This window comes from Canis lupus, chromosome 10 (assembly GCF_011100685.1).
Source record: "Canis lupus familiaris isolate Mischka breed German Shepherd chromosome 10, alternate assembly UU_Cfam_GSD_1.0, whole genome shotgun sequence".
NCBI lineage: Eukaryota > Metazoa > Chordata > Mammalia > Carnivora > Canidae > Canis > Canis lupus.
Genome location: NC_049231.1, coordinates 49,459,487 through 49,479,699, shown reverse-complemented (window position 1 = coordinate 49,479,699; position 20,213 = coordinate 49,459,487). Strand labels below are relative to the sequence as shown.

Genomic DNA, 20,213 nt, shown 5'->3' with positions numbered 1-20,213 from the left:
CAGAGAATTGGGCCTTGGTGAATGGTGGGGCAAGACAGTCATGTTGAAACCCCGAAGAGCCTAGAATGCAAGAGGAGTTTGAAATTCATAGTGAGGACAGTAGGAGACCTGCCTGTGTGAGCATAACCTGTATCTATTATCAGTCTTCACAGGGCCAGGAGGCAAAGGGGGTAAGGGTCTGGGGACAGGAGGGAAGACAGGCTGGTGGCAACAACCAGGGCCTACAGAGTCCAGGTGGTTTTGTGCAGTGAGTGTGGGCCCCGGGGGATGGGGGCCTGCTGGCCTCAGCCAGAGTAGCTCTCTTACGTCCTGCTTTACAGCGTGGGGTGCTAAGATCTTGTATAAAATTTGAAGTTCTGGGTAAGAATCCCCCTACCAACCAAATCTGCAAAGCCCACACTTGTCCCATAGAAGGACCCAGACCATCAGATGGAGGTGGCCACCCTGGACCTCTCTCAATAGCCACTCTGGGATGGAGAGGGGTGGGTAGGTATTGCAAAGAAGGCCCACTGCCCTGCACACAGAGCAAGAGGGGCCTTTCTTGCAATCCTGCTGGCTTCTGGACTTGAACTCCAGCCACCATCAGGAATCCAGGCCTGAGTGCAAAGGTGGGGCAGGAAGCATTTCAGGGCCTGCCTGCTTTGCACCCGCGGCCCTGTTTCCGCTTACAGCTGGGACTTCTTGAGAAAAGAAAAGCTCATAAAATATGCTGTTCTAAGCAGATGCTTGTGAACTACAGAAAGAAAAGCGAGCCCAACCAAGCCGAGCCACTGGGACCGGGCTCCCTGACCTCCCACCCCGGCCACCGTGTGTAGTCAAGGCTCAGCATCAGCCAGGGTGGGAGGGAAGGGAGAGGGACGCTGACGTGGGCATGGGTGGCCTGGGTTTTAATCCCGATGGTGGCATGGCCCTGGTGAAGTCACCTTGCCAGTCTATATTACCTTGTCTATCAAATCGGGATGACCCATTCCTGCTTGTCTGAAGGGCGGAGATGAAAGTGTGTGAAAGCAGCAGGCCTTTACAGGGTTGCACCCACTTCCTCCACGAGGAAGTGGAGTTAGAGGGGACCAGGGGTTTTGTCTGCCTGCCTGCAAATGTGGGAGTCCCTGGGGGGTGAACCGCGCACCCTGCTGAGCTACAGCCCCTCACACCTCTTAAATCTAGAACTGCCCTACCCACATGCACGCACAATGATCGCCATGGCAACACGTGTATTAGGAACAGCATAACAAAGGTGGAAAGCACCTCTGTGGTCCACAAACCACATTCATGTTCTGAACAACACCGAGGGTTCAGAAGAGCATGCTTTGCTATGATCGTGGCAGCAGTCAGTAGATGGAAGCCGGAAGAACGTAGGTGATTTCTGAAAGGTGACAAGGGGGTTGACTTAACTGGGACTTGAACTCAGTCCCCTGCTCCAAAGGCTGGTACTCTTGCCTCTGTGTGCTTACACTCCTTCCCTTCCTTCGCGTTGAGGGACTTCTTCCAATGTCAGCCACCAGCCCTGATTTGAGAAAGGACCCTACATGCTACCTCTCAAAGCCCTCTCTTTTAAAGACGTGTCAGAAGGGGGCATTCCACTTTGTAGGAATGGAGTAGGTCTGGAAGATTCCAAGCCTGCCTGAACTTTGCCCTTCTGAAAAGTCAGCTCGGTATCTCCTTCTGCTTAGGCCTCCTAGTTGGAACAAGAGAAGATGGGATGGCTTCTCCCCATCTGCTCTTTGTCTGCCCTTGTCCTGGCTCAGATGCACACCATCCTCTTCCTGCAATCCTGTCCCCTCTTCTCCCTGAGGGAAGCAGCTGCCCCATGCTGAGGGCCCAGGGGGACCATGAGGGCCAGGCAGTCCGCAGGCAGCTGCCCCTCTGCTGTGGGGAAGAGAGGCCCTAGGCCAAACCATGTCTTCATGCGGTCCCACTGCTGATGCCAGGAATCCTGCCACTACTTACCTCGTCAAATTTCCCCTCTGCTGTATTTCTCTAAAGCTCTGCTTCCCCCACCTGAAACCAAATCCCATGGAAAAGACAGTGACTTATGTTCCTTTCCTTTGTGACGGGGAAGATGAGTGCAGCTGGAAATTCCCCTGGGGCCCAGAAATGCCATTATTAAAACTTGATTCCTCTGGAAGTCTTCAGTCTCATTAAAACAAACACACACACAAACAAAAAACCCACAGCTGGGACCAAACATGACTGGTACTGGGCTTGCAGTGAGCTCTGGAGCGGGGTTTCAGTGGATGGAAGAGCCAAGGCCACCCAGGGCCAGGCTTGCTCCCTTGGAGGAAAGGCCATCCTTCCCCTACAGGGCGGGTGGGGGGAAAGGGCTGCTGAAGGAGGATGGGGTCTCTGAAATTCTGCTTGCTGCTCAGGCCCTTCTGGTTTTCCCTCCCTCCTCCCTAGCAGCACTGCTGCCCTGGAGTCCCAACTTTCCCCTTTGGGATCCTGCCCCAGGATGTCCCCATTTGCTGGCATTAGACCCCTGAGGAGTCTCTAAAGCCTCCCTGGGAAGGTCAGGGACAATCCTTTCTCAGCCTTACTGGCTCTGAGGGCCTGGCTTGCACGACAGGATGAGTGGGCTTTTCTCCTTCCCAGGAGGGGCCGTAACTGAGCAGGGCACACGGGTTGGCCCCTCAAGGACTCCCATGTCTGCAGGTGGGCAAACAGAATCCCTGGTTCCCTCTAACTCCGTTCCCTCGTGGAGGAAGTCGCTGTAACCCTACAAAGGCCTGCTGCTTCCACACTTCCACCTGGTACTCAGGTCAGGGGCTGGGCACATAGTAGGTACTCATCGAACTTGTGGACTGACACCTTTGCAAAAAGGGACCTCTGCGTAGTTATTAATCCCTATCAGTCCTCAAATACAAAGACAGGGTACTTTTGAGGACTGGGGACATTTTTTAAGGAATGGGGTCATTTTTTTTAAGAGTGGAAAAAAATACAGCAAAATCCTTTCCCCTATATATGAGTTAATAAGATTAGTTTTTACTCATTAAATTGTTTCATTCAATTTTTTTCAACAGGTAATACCTTCATGTGATCTAGAATCCAAAGTATAAAAGGACATACAGTAAAAATTCCCCCTCCTGCATCTGCGCTCCAGACACTTTTCCTCCTATAGGCAATTGTATTTTATTCATTCCTCTTGTATTATCTTGGTCACACTTTATGCACAAAAAAGAACGTGTGACTATATATTCATGTCCTTCCTTTTAGTTAATTGGGAGCTTACTACATGCACTCTTTTGCACCTGACTTTTTCCACTTAATATATATTAGAGATCTTTCTGTCTTAGCACATAAAGAGGCTCCTAATTCTTTTTTGTGACTATATAACACTCTACCATATTTATTGGGGGACATTTAGCTTGCCTCCAATATTGTGCTATTATTAACAGCACTGCTGTGAATAAGCTTATAGATATATGAAGGTAATTGTACCTATTTTCTAGAAAAGAAATCTCTGAATCAGAACAGGAATGTGGATTTTGATAGATGTTGCCAAACTGCCCTCCTTAGAGCTGAAAGATTTACACTTCTATCAGCACTAGGGGATAATGCCTTCTTCCCAACATGGTACGTTACTAAGTTTCTGGGAGTCTGAAAGGTGAATGCAGTATCTTGATATATTATTTTTTTAAAAGATATTATTTATTTGAGAGAGAGAGAGAGCACAAGAGGAGAGAGTGGTAGAGGGAGAAGCAGACTCCCTGCTGAGCAGGGAGCCTGACATGGGGCTTGATCCCAAGACCCTAGGATCATGACCTGAACTGAAGGCAGATGCTTAAACGCCTGAGCTACCCAGGTGCTCCTATCTCAGTATATTCTTAAGTTTCTCTGCAAGTTTGAGCATTTTTTCATTTATTTAAAAGATAGCTTTTTTTTTTTTTTTTTGCGTGTGAATTGTTGCCATTTTTTTTTTCATGGTGTTTGTTTCTAACTTTTTTTAAGGAGCTTTTTCTATGTTAGGAAATGAACTTTGAATGGCATAAGAAATGCAAATTCTTGTCCCAGTTTAATTTTTGACATTGTTTATAGTGGTTTATTTTATGGTTTTTGGGTTTCATGTCTTAATTTGAAAGGCTTCCCCCATTTCAAAGTTACAAAAACATTCTCCCAAGGTTTCCCCTTGTATTTTAATGCTTTCATTTTATAAACATAAGTCTTTGATGTATTGGGAATTTGGCCTGATAAAAGGTGTGAAGTAGAGATCCAACTCTATTTCCAATCCCACATGTTGGATAGTCCACCTTTTCCTCATTGACTGAACCAACCACCCTTTTCAAATACTGGTTCTAGCTCCCTATAAGTATTTGGACTTATTCCTGCACTCGTCCTTCAGTGATGTTGATCTATACCACACTTTTGAAATTACTGTAGGTTTATAATACATTTTTTAACATCCAATAGGGCTGGTTGCCTCCTTCTTTTTCAAAATTTCCTGGCTACTCTTGTTTATTTTTCCATATGAACTTTAGAATCATCTGTCTTGTTTTAAAAAAATCCTGATGATGTTTTTATTGGGAACATGTTTAAAGTTATAAATTAACTCAGAGAGAATTGATATTTTTACGATGTTAAGTCTTCCTATCCAGTAATATTGTTTGTCTTTCTATTCATTAAAGCCTTGTCTGTGTCCTTTTGGGGCATTTTAATGTTCTGTCCTATAGATCTTGTGCATTTCTTGTTATATTTAATGGCAGTCTGTTGGTTGTCCCAATACTCATTCTCATTTTCTTCCCTAGTAAGAGAACACCATTTTTGTTTTGTTTTGTTGTCTTTTTTTGAAGCCCTGCACATAATGATGTAGCTATAAACTGGAATTCAAAGCCTTCCTTACAGCTGGGTGTGGTTATATGACCAAGTTCTAGCCAGTCAGTTGTGTTAAATCTCAAAAGGAAGAGGCTTACTCTTCTCTTTCCTTCCTCTAACTATTGCCTGAATGAGGATATAATGCCTGGAGGCCTAGCACCCACCTTCAACCATAAAGCAAAGGACCAAGTCCCAGGAATGGTCACTGGACTTCCCACCACCAGATAACACTCATGAAAAAAAAAATAAACTTCATTCTTATTTAAAGCAAGCACTGCTGTCTGGGGTTTTTAGGATAATCGTGCCTGAACCCACTTCTAAGGAATCTAAGTTGTTATTTTATATTTTAAATTCCTATTGCAAATGGGGTGTTTTCTTCCATCATATCACTTATCTGCTTGCATATGTATGTACTATGTACTAATTACTAATTTTTCCTTATCATTTTATGCGCTGCCACTATTTCAATGTTCTTTATTTTTGCAAAGGAGTTTTCCAGTTGATTCTCCTAGATTTTCCAAATCATCTGTAACTCGTGATCTTTTTTACTTCTTCCTTTTTGGTGTTTACATTTCTAATTTATTTATTTTGCCTGTGTTGGTTAGAAGCTTAAGAACAATGCTAAGGAACAGTGACAATAGTGAGCATGTTTGTTAATCTCTGATTGGGGGGGGGGTCCCTCTCAGCACTACCAGCCTTTCCTCATAGCCTTTTATCATAGCCCTTGTCATTCAGAACCCCACTGAAGGCTACTTTACTGTGTCTTCTCCACTAGACTGAGGACTTGTGAGAACTTCCATGGAAACTCCCTTTCTCTCCCAGCTTCCAGAGGTCCCAGTGAGCTGGAGGAAAGATGGTAAGGAACTGGCTATGCAGTGCCCTCTACTCCTGGGTGTCTCAGCCTCGAAGCTGGATTGACAGTTGCAGCTGGATCACTCTTTGTTGTGGGGGGTTGTCCTGTGCATTGTAGGATGCCTAGTAGCAAGTGGACCTATGCACATTAGATGCTATTATCAATGCCCCCCACCTTCAGTTTTAACAACCCAAAATGGCTCTAGAAATTGTCAAATGCCCCTTGTAGGACTGCTGGTAGACAACTACTGCTCTAAGTCTTAAACAGTGATCAAGTCTCCAAGATGGTCTGGCCCAGGTCATTAAGCCAAATAGGAATTTGAGAGCAAGGCTGTCAGGAAAGGGTGCACCTGCCTGGAATGTCCTCTATGACATTTGTCCTGGGAGACAGGAAGCCTGACCACACAAGCCCTGCTGACATTTGGTACAATTAAGCCACCTTTTTAAACATCTTAGGAAATCGAGGCTCAGGAAAGGTAAGCAGCTCACTCAGGCTCACATGGCTGGTAAGATGCGGTGCTGGGCTAACTCTACACAACTGCCTGAAACCACCTTTCAGATCAAATGTAAGATCCATGAGCTGGAAATCTCTAACTGCTGCTGGGACCCAAATTCCTTTGGGTTTAAAAAGGTGGGCTTCTTGGTGAGAAGGGGAATACAGAAGCTGAGAGATCACAGTTGCTGACAAGGAAGGAGTGATTTGGGGCACGATGGTATAACCAAGACTCCCTTGAGGCAGGGGTGCAGATCACTTCCAGAAATTCAAAAGAGCATCAAGAAAGTCCCAAATATGTTTGAGATTCAGTTTCCCTATCTGTAAAATGGGGATAATATTGCCATGATTGAATGATGTAATCCATATGAAAGTTCTAGAACAGTGCCTGATACAAGGTAGTTACTCCAGGAGTAACTAAAGGACTCTACTAGTCTCAAGGGGTCTCCAACAGTCATTTCTTACAATACACATGCCTTGTGGGGGCAGGTCAGTAGGACCCCCCAAAACTCTTTCATATTTGAGAAATATTTATTAGTTCCTACTGTGTATAAACCACAGAGACAGGCTCTGTGGGATGAAAAATAGGGAGCATATGTCACTATAACATATGGGAGAAAGTGTCAAATAATACTTGAGAGAGAGACAGAAAGAAACTTTTTACCCAGTCCAGGGAGAGAATCACGGACTCCTCTCCCCTGCTCTAGGGAATGACACCTTGCAAGCAGGGAAACACCAGTGGCCCCAGGGGAGAAAGCAAAGGTAGGTGGGGTGGTTGAGGGAGTGCGGGGGTGGGGGTGGGGGCACAGGTGTCACCAGTCAGGATTGCTGTGACAGCTTCCAGATGCTCAGCAACCATCCCAGGCCCTTCTGCAGAGCCAGGGAGCAGTTGTGCAGCAGCGGGAATCTGTCCCTATGCTCTGTGGCTCACTGTGTGCTATCACCCCTTATCGCTCATCTCCCAACAACAGCCCTGGGCTGAGAGGTATCATCATGTAAGAAACGTCGGGGGTGGGGACAGGTGGGGGGAGCACCAAGACTCCCGAGGCTCCTGAGCAGGGACCCGAGCAGCAGAAGCTGGGTGCAGTCCTGCTTTCCTACCCCTGCACCTCAGCCATCTTATCTGGGGGAAAAAAATCATCCTTTCCTACTTGTGAAATTGTATTTTCCCAATTCCATAGATGCCTCAAGAATAAGGGCCAAGAAAACTCTTCTGGAAACCGACTAGCATTTAGCAAAAGGTTGGCACACAGGAGGCCCTTCACACCTAAGAAAAAATTGAAAAAAAAAAAAAAAAGTTTTTTTTTTTTTGTTTTTTTTTTGCTTGACTTGAAAACTCATCCCAAAAGAAGAGATCCCTGTCTTCTTTGCCCAGGCTCTATATTTTTTATGCCCTCCTCTCCCTGGTAGGCTCACTGCTATATTTCTCTGGCATGCTAATTCCCCAAAGCTCAGGCCCAAACGCCACACAGACGACAGCAAATTCTTCCATTTACTTGAAGATAAGAGATTAGAAAGATTACTTCTCAGGATGCCAACTATTTGGATCACCACAGAGCAGGCCCTCCGGGTTGGTTATGAAGAAACTCTGCTTGTTTTTGGACAAATAGTGGAGACTAGCACATGATTGTGGTTAATCAGATGGGAAAACAGGCTCTTCTGGCAGATGTTGCTGAACACCTTCGTAAACTGAATAATACATGCAAAGAAAGACAGTTTTCCCCTTCAGTATAGCACACCCTTGACGTTGTGGCAAATGTTGGTGAGCGGCTGGTGTCCTTCCTCCTGGCTCCCTCCGTGGTGACCACTCCCTAGGTCACGCAAGTGCCACCCTGGGCCAGATAGGACCCCAAGCGCGAAGCCTAGGAAAGTGTACCTCACGCCTCTCTGTCAAATAGAAAAGCGTAATTTGCCTCAGAGCCAAGGTAAATGATTTCAAATTCTCCATTACTATGCTGTTACCTGAGAGTCCGTGGTAATGTTTCACGCTGGGCCAGTCTGCAGCGAAATCTTGCAGCCTTTTCATAGGAAAGGCTCAATCATTTAGGACAAAATAGTTAACCACCATTTTCTTTTTTTTTCCAAATGCTTTTATGTACTGGCTCCATCTAAGTCTTTTTTTTTTTTTTTTTTAAAGATTTTATTTATTTATTCATGATAGTCACACAGAGAGAGAGAGAGAGGCAGAGACACAGGCAGAGGGAGAAGCAGGCTCCATGCAGGGAGCCCGACGTGGGATTCGATCCCGGGTCTCCAGGATCGCGCCCTGGGCCAAAGGCAGGCGCCAAACCGCTGCGCCACCCAGGGATCCCCATCTAAGTCTTTAAATGCATTATCTCATTTAATCTCACTAACGGCCTAGGAATGTGGCAGGACTATTATCGCCTCCATTTTTAAAGGGTCCAGGGGATAGTTCCCTGGCCCTGGACACACAGGTGGTAAGTGACATAGTCGGTTTGCCTGACATCAACTCCCATGCTCTGTCTGAATCACTTTGCTATGTTTGGAGGTGAGCGGGGGAGGAGAAAAGATTGTATCTACACGCCTGCCCTTCTGTGGGATTGAGAACACAGTCCCTCTGTTGCGGTGGTGGCTGTTTTGGGCTCCTGGCAACATGGTCATAAGATGTAACTGATAAGTAGACAATGCTGCTTTGACCAAAGCGATGACCCCTGGTCTGGAGAGAGCAGGCTTTGGTGACCACACTGGCAGATGGAAATCCGAGGTGTGAAACAGTACCCCTTCGCAGCCAAAACGCATAGCCAGGGGCCGTACCTGTACATTAAGGCTTGGAATCCCAGCAGAATAACTTATCTGACTGCATGATTGTGTCCAATTACTTTTTTTTTTCATCCACGGTAGTGAAACCACATTCTTAACACTTGATACACTCCCAGATACTACCCTGACCTCCACTGATGGGAAATAGGCCTTGACTTGTGTCCCCAGTGAGTGGGATGGACCCCTGACCATCATGACATTTACGCCTACCCCCCTCCCCCCGCCCACCTCCACTGTCCCTCTCCAGGCCGTCAATCAACCTGCACTTAGAATGGCTATTTGGGGTTCGGTCAGTGTACAGATTGGGCCAAGAACAGTGACAGCCTCAAGAAAGTCACTTCTCAGAGCTCGCTGTCCTCAAATATGAGAAGAGACGGCTGGATGAGCTAATCCCCAAGGACCCTTCTAGTCTGAGATCCTGGGAAGCAAAGGCAGCTGGAGCCCATGAAGTCTAAACTTGCAGTCCTGGCCGTTGCACACCAAATGTTTCCCTTTCCACTCAGGAGCAAACCCTTGCCAGCAGGCGTTTTTATACAAAACGTAAGTCAGACAATACTCTCCTTCTCCTTGCACTCCTCAGGGGCGCCCCATGAACATGCTTCCTGGCGTGGTGTGTGAGGTGCTCTGGGGTCTCCACCGGACAGTTAGCATCCTCCCTCACCGCACCTCATAATCCAAACTTGGACCTGTAGGCCTTGGGTGCTTCACACGTGAGGCCATCTCCTGCCTCGATGTTCTGGCACAGGCCCCACTGTGAGGATCTGTCTTCCACAATGGACACCCCGTGAGGGTGGGGCCTGGAAGCCCCCCTGTGCCCCAACCTTTCTAGCATCTCAATACCCTCTGGTCAAAGGATGAAAGAATCAGTGAGTAGAGAGAGGAATTTGTGAATCATGGCCCCAGGCAGCCAGGCAACCTGAACAAATACTTTCAGATACCATATGGAACTGTTAAAACATATTATTAAAAACTGTTAAAACCAGGCCCAAACCATCAGAGGCAGCTGAATCTGGCATTCTTATACCCTCTGATCTGTTCTGCTGTTACACTCAGGAAGAACCCCTTCGCTAACCCTGGCAGTTTCCATGGTGGTCAAAGTGGAGCCCAGGAGCCTGGCTCCCACTCTGGAGCTGACCCTCATCACCCCCTCCTTCTTTTGTCACTACTTCCCTGTCCATCCAGCCACACAGTCAGGGGTCTCTTTCTGCATTTTCCTGCCTTGAGACCTGTGCCACATGGCTGTCCCCACTCCCTGGAGAACAGACCCCTTGTCATTAAGGTCCTTGACTCAAACCCTCTTCCTCAGGGAGGCCTCTCTCTGGCCACCCTGTCTGAAGCAGCCCACAGCCATGCACCCCCCTCCACCGACCCTTACTTGAATCTCAGTCACCTCAGCCATTCCCTTTGCGGCAACGACCACAACCTGTAATGACTCCGCTTGCTTATTTCCTTGAGTGTATGGTTTCCCTCACGTGAGCTCCATGGGAACGGGGACTGCATCTTCATGTTCCCAGCGCAGTCCCCAGAGCCCTGCAGAGTGCCTGCACTCATTGCTGGTTGAGCGCCTGGATGAGACAGATCTGTGGTTAAGTCCACTTCAGCATCTAGTTTACGGCATGACTACAAATCCTAATGCATCCATTGCCAAGTTGGCCCTACTGTGTAATGTTCCACAGTATTCATGGTTGCCACTCAGAGTCTGCTTTTTGTGGTAGGCCCTGAGGATACTGAGAGAGAAGACATAGTCCCTGTCCTCAAGGAGGGGTCTCTAGAGGTGGACCTGAGGCCAGAATGCTTGGGATAAGTCCTACGCTGGCGGGACAAATGGGACACTGTCACCACTGCCCTTAGAAGGCAAGGGCTGTTGGGCTCGTGTTTTTCTGGGCCCAGCGATTCGGAGGTCAAAACCTAGCCAGCATTCCGTCATCAAAAAAAGGGCCATTCCAGCTAATGGGCCAAGAATAACCTTTCTAGGGGGTGTGGCCTGGAGCCTCGCGGAAGTGGACTATAAGATCCTCATGCCCAGGATTCCCAGACGGGGAGGCCACAACACCACTCTTCAAGGTCAGGGCAAGAAGCTGCCCAAACTAAGTGTGGGTCTTCCTCGTCCAGCCACTCAAGGAGCCACGTGCTAGAAGAGCGGTCAGCACCTCGCAGGTCACCTCCACCCAGACAAAGAGCTGAGGAAACACAAATGTAACTCTGCTCAAGTTGAGGGGGATGTAGGGGAAGCACGTCTTCCTGCGAAGGGAGGGTCACCCAAGTTACTCGGAGGATATCAGAGGCCTCCTGTGAGGCCAGGGAGCTGAAAACAGACTGACCTCTGAGGAGACAGAAAACAGATTTTATTATTCTTAAAAAAAATAAAGACGTCTTACATTTGTATTTGTTTAATTTGGCCATAGAATGTATTTGCTTTAAGACTCTGTGGTGCTTGTCAGCTGATCAGAAATGTGAGTGGGCGCGTGGGCGCATGTGCGCATGCACACATGCTGCTAGGGACAGCTGTAGGGCTGTGCTTGCACCCGTACATTTAGTCATGGACTTAGGCCTGCAACCAATGGATGAGGAGGATACACAGGTCCAGGAGCAGGGGGCCAGTGAAGGAGAGCCTTCTTTTTATTTTTATTTATTTATTTTTTTGAGCCTTCTTTTTATTAGGGAGCACAAAATCTGGCAGAATTTATTGAACAGCCAGCCTCCATTGCTCCAGCTGATGAATATTTACCGGGCAGCGACTATGCACCTGGGACGTCCTGGCTTTGGAGTGAGGGCAGGCGTCTCCTGATGCCTCAGCTCACACATGCTGCATCTAAGGTGACTTGAGACATCTAAGTGGATGCACCAACCAGGTGGTAATAGATGAAAGTTTAGGCTAGAGAAATAATGAGTGTGGCTGAAATAGTCTGAGGAGAGAAGTAGGCTAAGACTGGTCTGTGAGCAAACCCAATGTTTAATGGGACGACCAGAGAGGAAACTCAGGAAGCCCAAGGAAGCCCAAATATCCACCTGAGGTTCAGAGAGAGTTTGCCCTTATTTATAGTTTTGATATTTTCTCTTTAGGCTTAGATATTCTGATTTAGAAATCATAGTAGTGATAATGAGGACGATAAATTGTATTTTCCAAGAAGACATTTTTCCAGATCAGTAGAGGTATCATGTGCCAGGGTTGGCCCAGGGAAGAGAAAGAAAAGAACCATAAACTTCAAATCCACCAACAGGAAGAAGGGAAGGGAATTCCAGAATTCCACTCAGAGAAAAAAGAGAAGCAGCAACAATTCTGCAGTGACACTGGGAGATGGCCCTTGCACAAGACAGCAGCTGTCGCCATGCAGGAAGGAGCTCTGCTCAGAGAAAACCCACCAGAACTCCAGGAGCTGTCCAGCCGCCCAACCAAGGACCAAGTGGCTCCTCCTCCTCCCCTCAGCTAGTGGGTGTAGTGGGAGCCCAGCTGGACAAGAGTCCAGTTTCCTGGGCCCCTCTCTTCACTCCACGAGCCCATTGCCTTCTGGCTGTCCTCCCTGGCACTTCCTTCCTTCTGCTCCATCTAAGGGGGTCACTGTGCTCTGGATATTTCTTGGCTTCCTTCTCATTAGAAACCACCCTCCCCTAAACTATAAATCTTTTGAATTAGTTGCAAATCTGTTCAGTGTCACTGAGCTAAGGTGGGTACTTAGGGTTTAAGGGGTAACTTCTCCCAAGGAACCTGCATAGATTGATGATTGAGAAGACTCTGGAGAGTTAGTGGAGGAGATGGGATGCGGCAGTGGAGGGGGGAGGCATAGCCTCAATACCACTTCTCAGATCCTGGCTAGAGGGGGCCTAGAACCTTTCTAGTGGCCACTCCTTACCCCACCTCTGGGATCAGCTTGAGTCACCCGCTTCCTTTTATTTAACCCTAGGACCATTCTTGGGAAAAGGATTTTCTTGATGTCATTCAGCTAAAATTCAGAGTGCCGTTCATTCCCTGACTTTGCCAGCAATCACCAGTTGCATTTCTTCTCACACTAGAGCAGGCTGTTTGGCCACAGATATGGACGAAACAGTAGTAAGTTATGTTCAATGGAGGGAGGTACTTAATAAAGGCTGACCCATCTCTGCCTTGGGAAAAGTGATACCCAGCTTTTAAATAAAGTCTCTTTCATTACAATCAAGGTCATGGAAGGGGACTAGGGGCAAGTGCCATACCCATAGAGCAAAGTGAACCCTCAGATTTAGCATTTACAGCTTCACTATTCTTGAGCTACCATGAGGATGCATGACAAGCAACAGTTTCTACCGGTACAGAGTGCATACTTTAATTTGGTTTTTAATGAAGCCCAGTATGTGGTATAAGCTAACTGGCCAGAGAGTGAGCCTGACCAAGTAAAGCTAGGGAGGAGGCCTATGAGAGGTATAGTTCTCATTCAAAAAGCAAATGGGCTGGCCAAATTAAACACAAAAATGAGCAATTTGTTGGTGGTTCAGTTCTCTAAATATTCTATTCTGAAATAAATCATGACTTGTGAATTTATTTTAGCAAGTGCTGTGGCAAATGCTAAACTTTGGTGGAAACTAAAAAGGTAATGAACATGTGTGTGAGGAGGTGCCCAGACAACACAAAACTCTCAATATCTCCCTATACACCATAGCTCTATGTTATATTAGTCATACTGTACGACACACACTTCATTATCTATATCCTTTATTATATATGTAAAGTATATAGTGTTATTAATATAGAGACAAATTGATATTTATAGACAAAGATACATGCAGAGATGTTGGGAGTTATGTGTTCCTGTGTATATACAATGAAGTAAATATGTAATAAAGTAGGTAACATGCTGTGTGAGAATGAGTCCAGGCAACATGTAATTCTCTCTCTCATCGTTAATTATACTAGGTACTTTATTGTGGGTATAATATGGTACATATAAGTAATATATATATAAAAATTATACATATAGACATGATATATAGAGAGATTTGGGGAGTTATACATTATGTATATATACAAAATATATATGTAATAAAAACACACATGTAGCTAAGTAGAAATGTAATATACATGTAATAAAGGGCTTAGTATTAATATACGTTAACAAATATTTAGTATAATTATTTGTATTTATGTTTATGTTATGTAATTCATACATGTATATATAGTATAATACATGTGTATATAGTGTATGATTTACATAAAATCAGTAAGTTGAAGTGACTTCTTAGATTATACCTGGTAGTGTTGGTCTCCTTCCAATTTCACAATTTATTCTTACCTACTCATCTATGCTAACAGAGATGGATGTCAACAATTACTCTTGAAGCCCTAAGAATATACAAATGCAAAATCCATCATCTTACGAAGCTAAAAAAAAATCTATTTTCATGCACTAACAGCCCCAAATGGAGGTTAAACAAGTGCTAATTTCCTAATCTGCTGATGACTGTTAAATACTTTTTATTGCCAGAGATTAGCTGTTAAGATATTTATATATATTACACGCACAACCATACCTGCTCTTTTTCAAAACATAAATGTTCTGATTTAATGGAAAATCACTGCAGGGCACAAGTATAAACTATAAAACAATTAAAATCATAAATCCAAATGGCAGCAATTCTCAGTGAGTTTTACAACATCAAACCAAGCAGCTGCCAATCTGAAAAACTGTGCCCCGGGCCCTGCAGGTGAGCTGGCTAGAGCTAGGGCAAGGGGCAGGCAGAGGCAGCTTTCCATGGGTGGCCTCTAGTGAGAACCCAAGGCTGGCTGGAGTCTGGGGGGCAGTGGGATCATCAGCCCAGGGCTCAGGAGGTCTGAAGGCAGAGGCTGGCCACAGGCTAGCCAGCTTGTTTTCCTTTCTTAGAAAAAAGTCCCTTCATTCATGCATTCAGATATTTACTGAGCAACTACTATGCAGCACATCTGTTCTTGGCAAGGAGGAAACAAAGTCCCTGCCCTCATGGAGCTCACATTCCAGTGTGGAAAAAGACATCAGTTAATATAACAGTAAATAGTATGTTAAGTGCTCTGAACATTTAGGCTGGAATTAACTCTGACCCATGTCCTCATCTCTCCTCCATGAATTGATGAGTATTTACTGAGCACCTTCTAAATGCCTGGACTTTGTGAGAGGACTTATAAGAGATAGAATTCTGAGATGTAGCTTCTACTTGCAGGGGAAAACAGGAGAAGGCCACAAGCCACCTGTTCAGTGATGGCATTTGATGAGTATTTACTAAGTGCACCTCATATGGATGATCTCATTTAAGTCTCGCCAAAACTCTCTGGAATGGGTACCACCATCATTTCCATCTTATAGATGACAACACTGAGGCCTGGAGAGGGTGAATGCCTTGCCCAGATGCCCACTGCTAGCTTGGGGCTGGGAACCAGAATTTGCACCCTGTAGAGTGACCTCCTAATTGCACATGTTTGTCTACACTAGGTGGTGGAGACCATTGACACTAGAGTTCCTAACTAGCTGGAAGCTCCCTGAAGAAGAGCTCACATCTGCTACATGATCTGTGTTCTCCCCGGGATCCCCAGTGCCTGCTCCAGTGCCAGGAGAGGTGAGTACATATCGATAGCTGGGTCATTCTCTGGGGGTCCCACTTCAGGGTCACCCCAATATGCAGTTCAGAAGGTCATTAGGTGTGGCAGTCCAGTCCTCACTTCTCAGTAACTGCATTTCATTGACTTGTCAACCTTACTTTTAGTGGTCAACCAGAGATCTAGACTTGGAGCCCTTTGAAAATTGGTTACAGGTCAAGGGCATAAGGGTTAGGAAATATTCACCAAAACAGGGACTCTCCATGATGCCACTTATGTATTAATAAGGCAAAACTGCCTGAGACTGAGTGGGAAGCTGTGGCATCTCACAGACATGAATTTGCAGATTACTCGGGTTCCGACTTCTTATTAATGATATGGGAATACAGTGACTTAATCTCACTGAGGCTCAGGTGTCTCACCTGTAAAATGGGGATAATGATTACTCATTTCAAAAGCTTACTGTGATGCTTAAGTAAGATAATATGTAAAAATTTATTACAGTTCCTGGCACAGAGTGGGTGCTTGACAAATAGTAGTGCCAATTCCCCTTCATGAGCAATTTCCAAACTTGATCATTGAAACCACTAGTTTCTTACTCCTCTCTCAACTACAAAAAAAAAAAAAAAAAGACTGTCTGCCCCATAAATAGATTTGAATGTCTGCAGCTTTTTTTTTTTTTTTTTTTTCAGACTGACCACATTACAAGCAACACTGAAAGGGAGCAGCACAATGGTAAACAACAGCCAGAAGGGGAAACCAGAATGAAGAAATAGAACTAGGAATTATAGAATGGCGGCTGTACTCTTGCTGCTAGATTTTATTTTCCGCCATAGCTGACTTTGTGCTTCAGTGAGGAGGGTACTCCCGTGTGTGAGCTGCAGAAGGATACTCAACATCAAGGCTTGGCCAGTTTGGTACTCCTGTGACTTTTGAGGCAGAGATAGAAAAGTAGAGACTGAGCAGGACCAAGCTTTGGTTTCCCATGGTCACAGCTATGAGGCATGGTCCAGCCATGCCAGCCTCCTTGGTCCAGCCCATTTCTCACGGATTTTCCAGCTTGCCCATTGTATCTGTGACCTGCCCCATCACTATCCAGCAAATTCCTTTTCTGTGCAAGTCAGCTGGAGCTCTGCTTAGCACTAAGACCCCTGACTAAGCCCTGGGTCCCAGGCCAATCTTAAAACCCCTCACTCATCAGTGGAGGCAGGCTGCCCGTAATGACAGCCACTTACTCTCAGAGGCTTACAACCTTGGGATGATCTTAGGAGCCAGACCAGTGTACTCTGAGAGTGGAGAGACCCTGCTCAGCCTCATACATTCACAAGCACCTGTAGATCACTGACTATGTGCACAGAACTGATGGAGAACATAAAACTGATACTGTGACAAGCAGTCAAGGGCAGCAGAGTAAGCAATATGAAATGTAGTGTATCTCTATGCCCTGAGAGAAGCCTAGAATGAATAGCAGCCACACAAGGTGTGTTGACACGACCCATGAACATCCAGAAGCTGAGGGGTTAGGATCAGATGCTGGTTTAGGGCTCGATCTCTCTCTCTCTCTCTCTCTCTCTTTTTAAATAGTTGATACAGCTGTTTCTACTTCAACTTCAAAATAAGAGAAAACACTAAGCTGCTATGAAAACCTAGAGGAATCGTTGCTAGGGATATTGTATTAAGAGGATTCTAAGAGTCCAGGGTTTCAGCAACATGAGAAAGAAATATCAATGACAAATTGTTTGAAGGCACGGGTCAACGATTTTGAGCAGAATGGACCTGGGAGCTGAATAAAGAGTCGAAGCTGAAGCACAGAGCTAACTGGGAAGGTGCAAGTCTGCAGGCTTTCTGGCCCTCAAGCCCTGCCTTTCCATCTCCTGGCCTTCAACTTCCAGGCTACGGGCCTGGGGGCTTAAAGCAGCATAAACTGCTGCTAGCTGTTAAAGCTCAGCAATCACACCCATATTTCAAGGGATCTCATCTAGAGAAGTCTATTACTGTTGGGCCTTCAGGAAAGTGTAAATTAGAGAGGCATCTTCATCCTCCCGAGCATCTCCTCCTCTCACCCTGTCTTCCTCAGTGCTGCCCTCCCCCTGACCTGGTGCTTTTGGCCTCTGCCCTTGACCTTCCCAGCTCCCTGGAAGGCCGCTGCAGTGGTATCATCCTTGGGTGTGAACGCTCTGGAAAAGAGGTAAGAAATTCACATTTGTCAAACTCTTACTACATGCCAGGTTCTGTAGAGAGACCCAAGAACACTATGAGAGTTACTACTGGGAAAACAGCTTTTAACCTGGCATTAAAATGGAAAATAGATATTTAAGTATTGATACATGTCAAATAAAAGGTATGCATCTTAGGCATTTGCAGAAACTGTTCTCTCTGCCTGTAACACTCTTGCTCTCTCTTCATTGGCCAACTCTCATCACTTTCTGCAGGAAGCTTTCCTGGGCTCCCCTAGTTAGCTTCAGTCCCCCTCCTAAGGGGTCCCAAGGCACCTGGATCTCCTCTGGCACAGTATTCATGACAATGGAATCTGAATGCCTATTTGTTTGTCTCCCAAGGGAGGCATGAAGAAGGGATGAAGGCACCATGTTGAATTTTTATCTCCACAGGACCTTGCATGGTGCTGGAGATGAAGCAAGCACTGAAAAAACCTGTGGTTTTGACAGAGAATGCACATCTCTACTAAGAGGAGACTTGGATCCCTGTTGGCTGAAGGTGGTTGGATTCCAAGACAGTAAGCACTTTGGAATATTTACTAACTAAAGATCCATTAAGTGATTTTCTTCTGGAAACTGTGTTGCCTGTGCCACAGCTCGGATGCCAAGCTGATCAAACAACACTGCCTGAACCCTCTCTACAAGAACCAACCTGCTGGGTTGTTAGTACTCTGGCTTGGCAGCCCCAACCCTGTTGCTTACATCTGCCATGCTGTTTGCACAGATTAACTTCCTTAAATAATTTTTAATCATTTTAAGCAGGTACTTCACTTAACACAATGAGGACACGTACAACTTGATTTTGATTCACACTCTATTTTGTTCTGGTAGTAATCATGTATAAAATGGACTTTGATTTTCATGCTTATTTAATCCTAATGTGAATTACAAATGACTCATTGTCCTAGGCTGAACATTTGTTTTTCTCAGAAGATCCTTATTTATGTACCTACTAAGTGTCACTGCACTGTTAGTGTGTGTCCACATTTATTAGCGTGTGTGAACTTCGGAGAAGGGAATTATCAAAGATACTAAAAAGTGGCAAAAGTCCATCAGTTAGTTTTATTTGGCTAGATAAAGTCAGTGACTAATTCATTTCCCTCCTGATGATATATAGTTAATCATATGTAGGAAACTGACTTTTCCTCTCCCCCTCTTCCTAGCCCTGCCTGGCAAGAGCCAACCCCTGGTCTGATGTGCCAACTTCAGAAAAGATTCTTTTGTTCCAGATAAACTGATTCCCATACACTCAAACTTTTATTTTAAACTCAGTCATTGTTACCAAAAATGTCCCCTCAAAGTCATTCTGTGTTCACTTACTGACTGGTTCCAAAGAACTTTCTAGAGGAGCACAGTGCATCAGAAACCAAACAATCCTCTTTGTCAGCCACATCATAGGGACTATGCCTACTTTTCCTTTCTAATACTTGGATTACTGAATTCTCGAGAATGGATGAACTCTGGCACTGCCCCTCAATCCGTTTTCCCAAATATTCTTCCAAAGACATTTATTCTAATATTTAGATATATGTAAGTGAAATCGACTAAATTCCAATTTTCTAAAGTTTATATACATATATAGGACTAAAATATGGCAGTGAAGAAGAACTTGATAAATTGCTAGAGAGAGGACTAATTTTGCTTCACAATTAGTAGCTGAAGCAGGTAAGACACCATTGCAAATACTTACCAAAGTGTCTTATTTGTGCCCCCCAGGGAGATAGTCCAAGTGAGATATCCCTTTTTTTTCAGTAAAGGCTTTTTTTTGTTTGTTTTTTTAAGATTTATTTATCCACGAGAGACAGAGAGAGAGAGAGAGGCAGAGACGTAGGCAGAAGGAGAAGCAGGCTCCATGCAGGGAGCCCAATGTGGGACTTGATCTTGGGACTGCAGGATCACACCTTGAGCCAAAGGCAGATGCTCAACCACTGAGCTACCCAGGCGTCCCTTCAGAAAAGATTTAACTGTGTGTAAATGGTTCAAGACTCTCCATATTTACCAATTAGGTGGAGGTTGCTAGTGAAGAAATATTTTTAATTGTTCAGGGCCACCTGACATTATATCAACATGCAACACGTCCATCCTTATCACTCATGACACTGACTGTGTAAAGACCTTTGCTAGATGTAGATCAGAGAGCTGGAAGACTGGCCCCTGGCCTTAAAGAATTTGTAGCATGAGAAAGTTAAGTCAATGAGTGAAGTTTTGGTTACTAAGAATATGATCTCTTTCATCTACCCAGATGCTCTAACATAAACACAGAGCTGTGGATTTCCATGGTCATTTTTAACATAAGCAGGAATCTCCAACTGGTGAATGAACATAGGGCAGTATCAAGGGTACTGACCAGCTAAGATTCATCGAGGAGGAGGGACTTGATTATATTAATGTCAACTTATTAGGTTATTATTTAAAAGGAGATTCTCTCTAGATGGTTATCTATTCATATTCTTTATGGTGTCTCAGGAGGCAAAAACACTATTATAATTGGAAATAAGTATAGTGTCCACTGTTGGACACTAACATCTCT

General features: G+C 45.2%; 1 protein-coding gene and 1 long non-coding RNA gene across 7 annotated transcripts in view; one reads left to right on the top strand and one right to left on the bottom strand.

Moving 5' to 3' along the window:
• Positions 1-20,213, bottom strand: part of PRKCE (protein kinase C epsilon) — a 487,576-nt gene that overhangs the window by 37,685 nt on the left and 429,678 nt on the right. The gene's annotated exons all lie outside the window — the stretch shown is intronic.
• LOC111097732 lies at positions 1,055-19,502 on the top strand. 4 transcript variants are annotated; one of them, XR_005365867.1, is made up of 6 exons: positions 1,055-1,352; positions 12,835-12,980; positions 15,364-15,487; positions 16,160-16,202; positions 17,545-17,655; positions 18,077-19,502. It is a non-coding gene; the product is annotated as an uncharacterized LOC111097732 (long non-coding RNA). The 4 variants fall into 4 exon arrangements; XR_005365866.1 differs by lacking the exon at positions 12,835-12,980 and adding an exon at positions 5,582-5,662 and having other exon boundaries at positions 1,060-1,370; XR_005365865.1 differs by lacking the exon at positions 12,835-12,980 and adding an exon at positions 5,582-5,662 and having other exon boundaries at positions 1,086-1,352.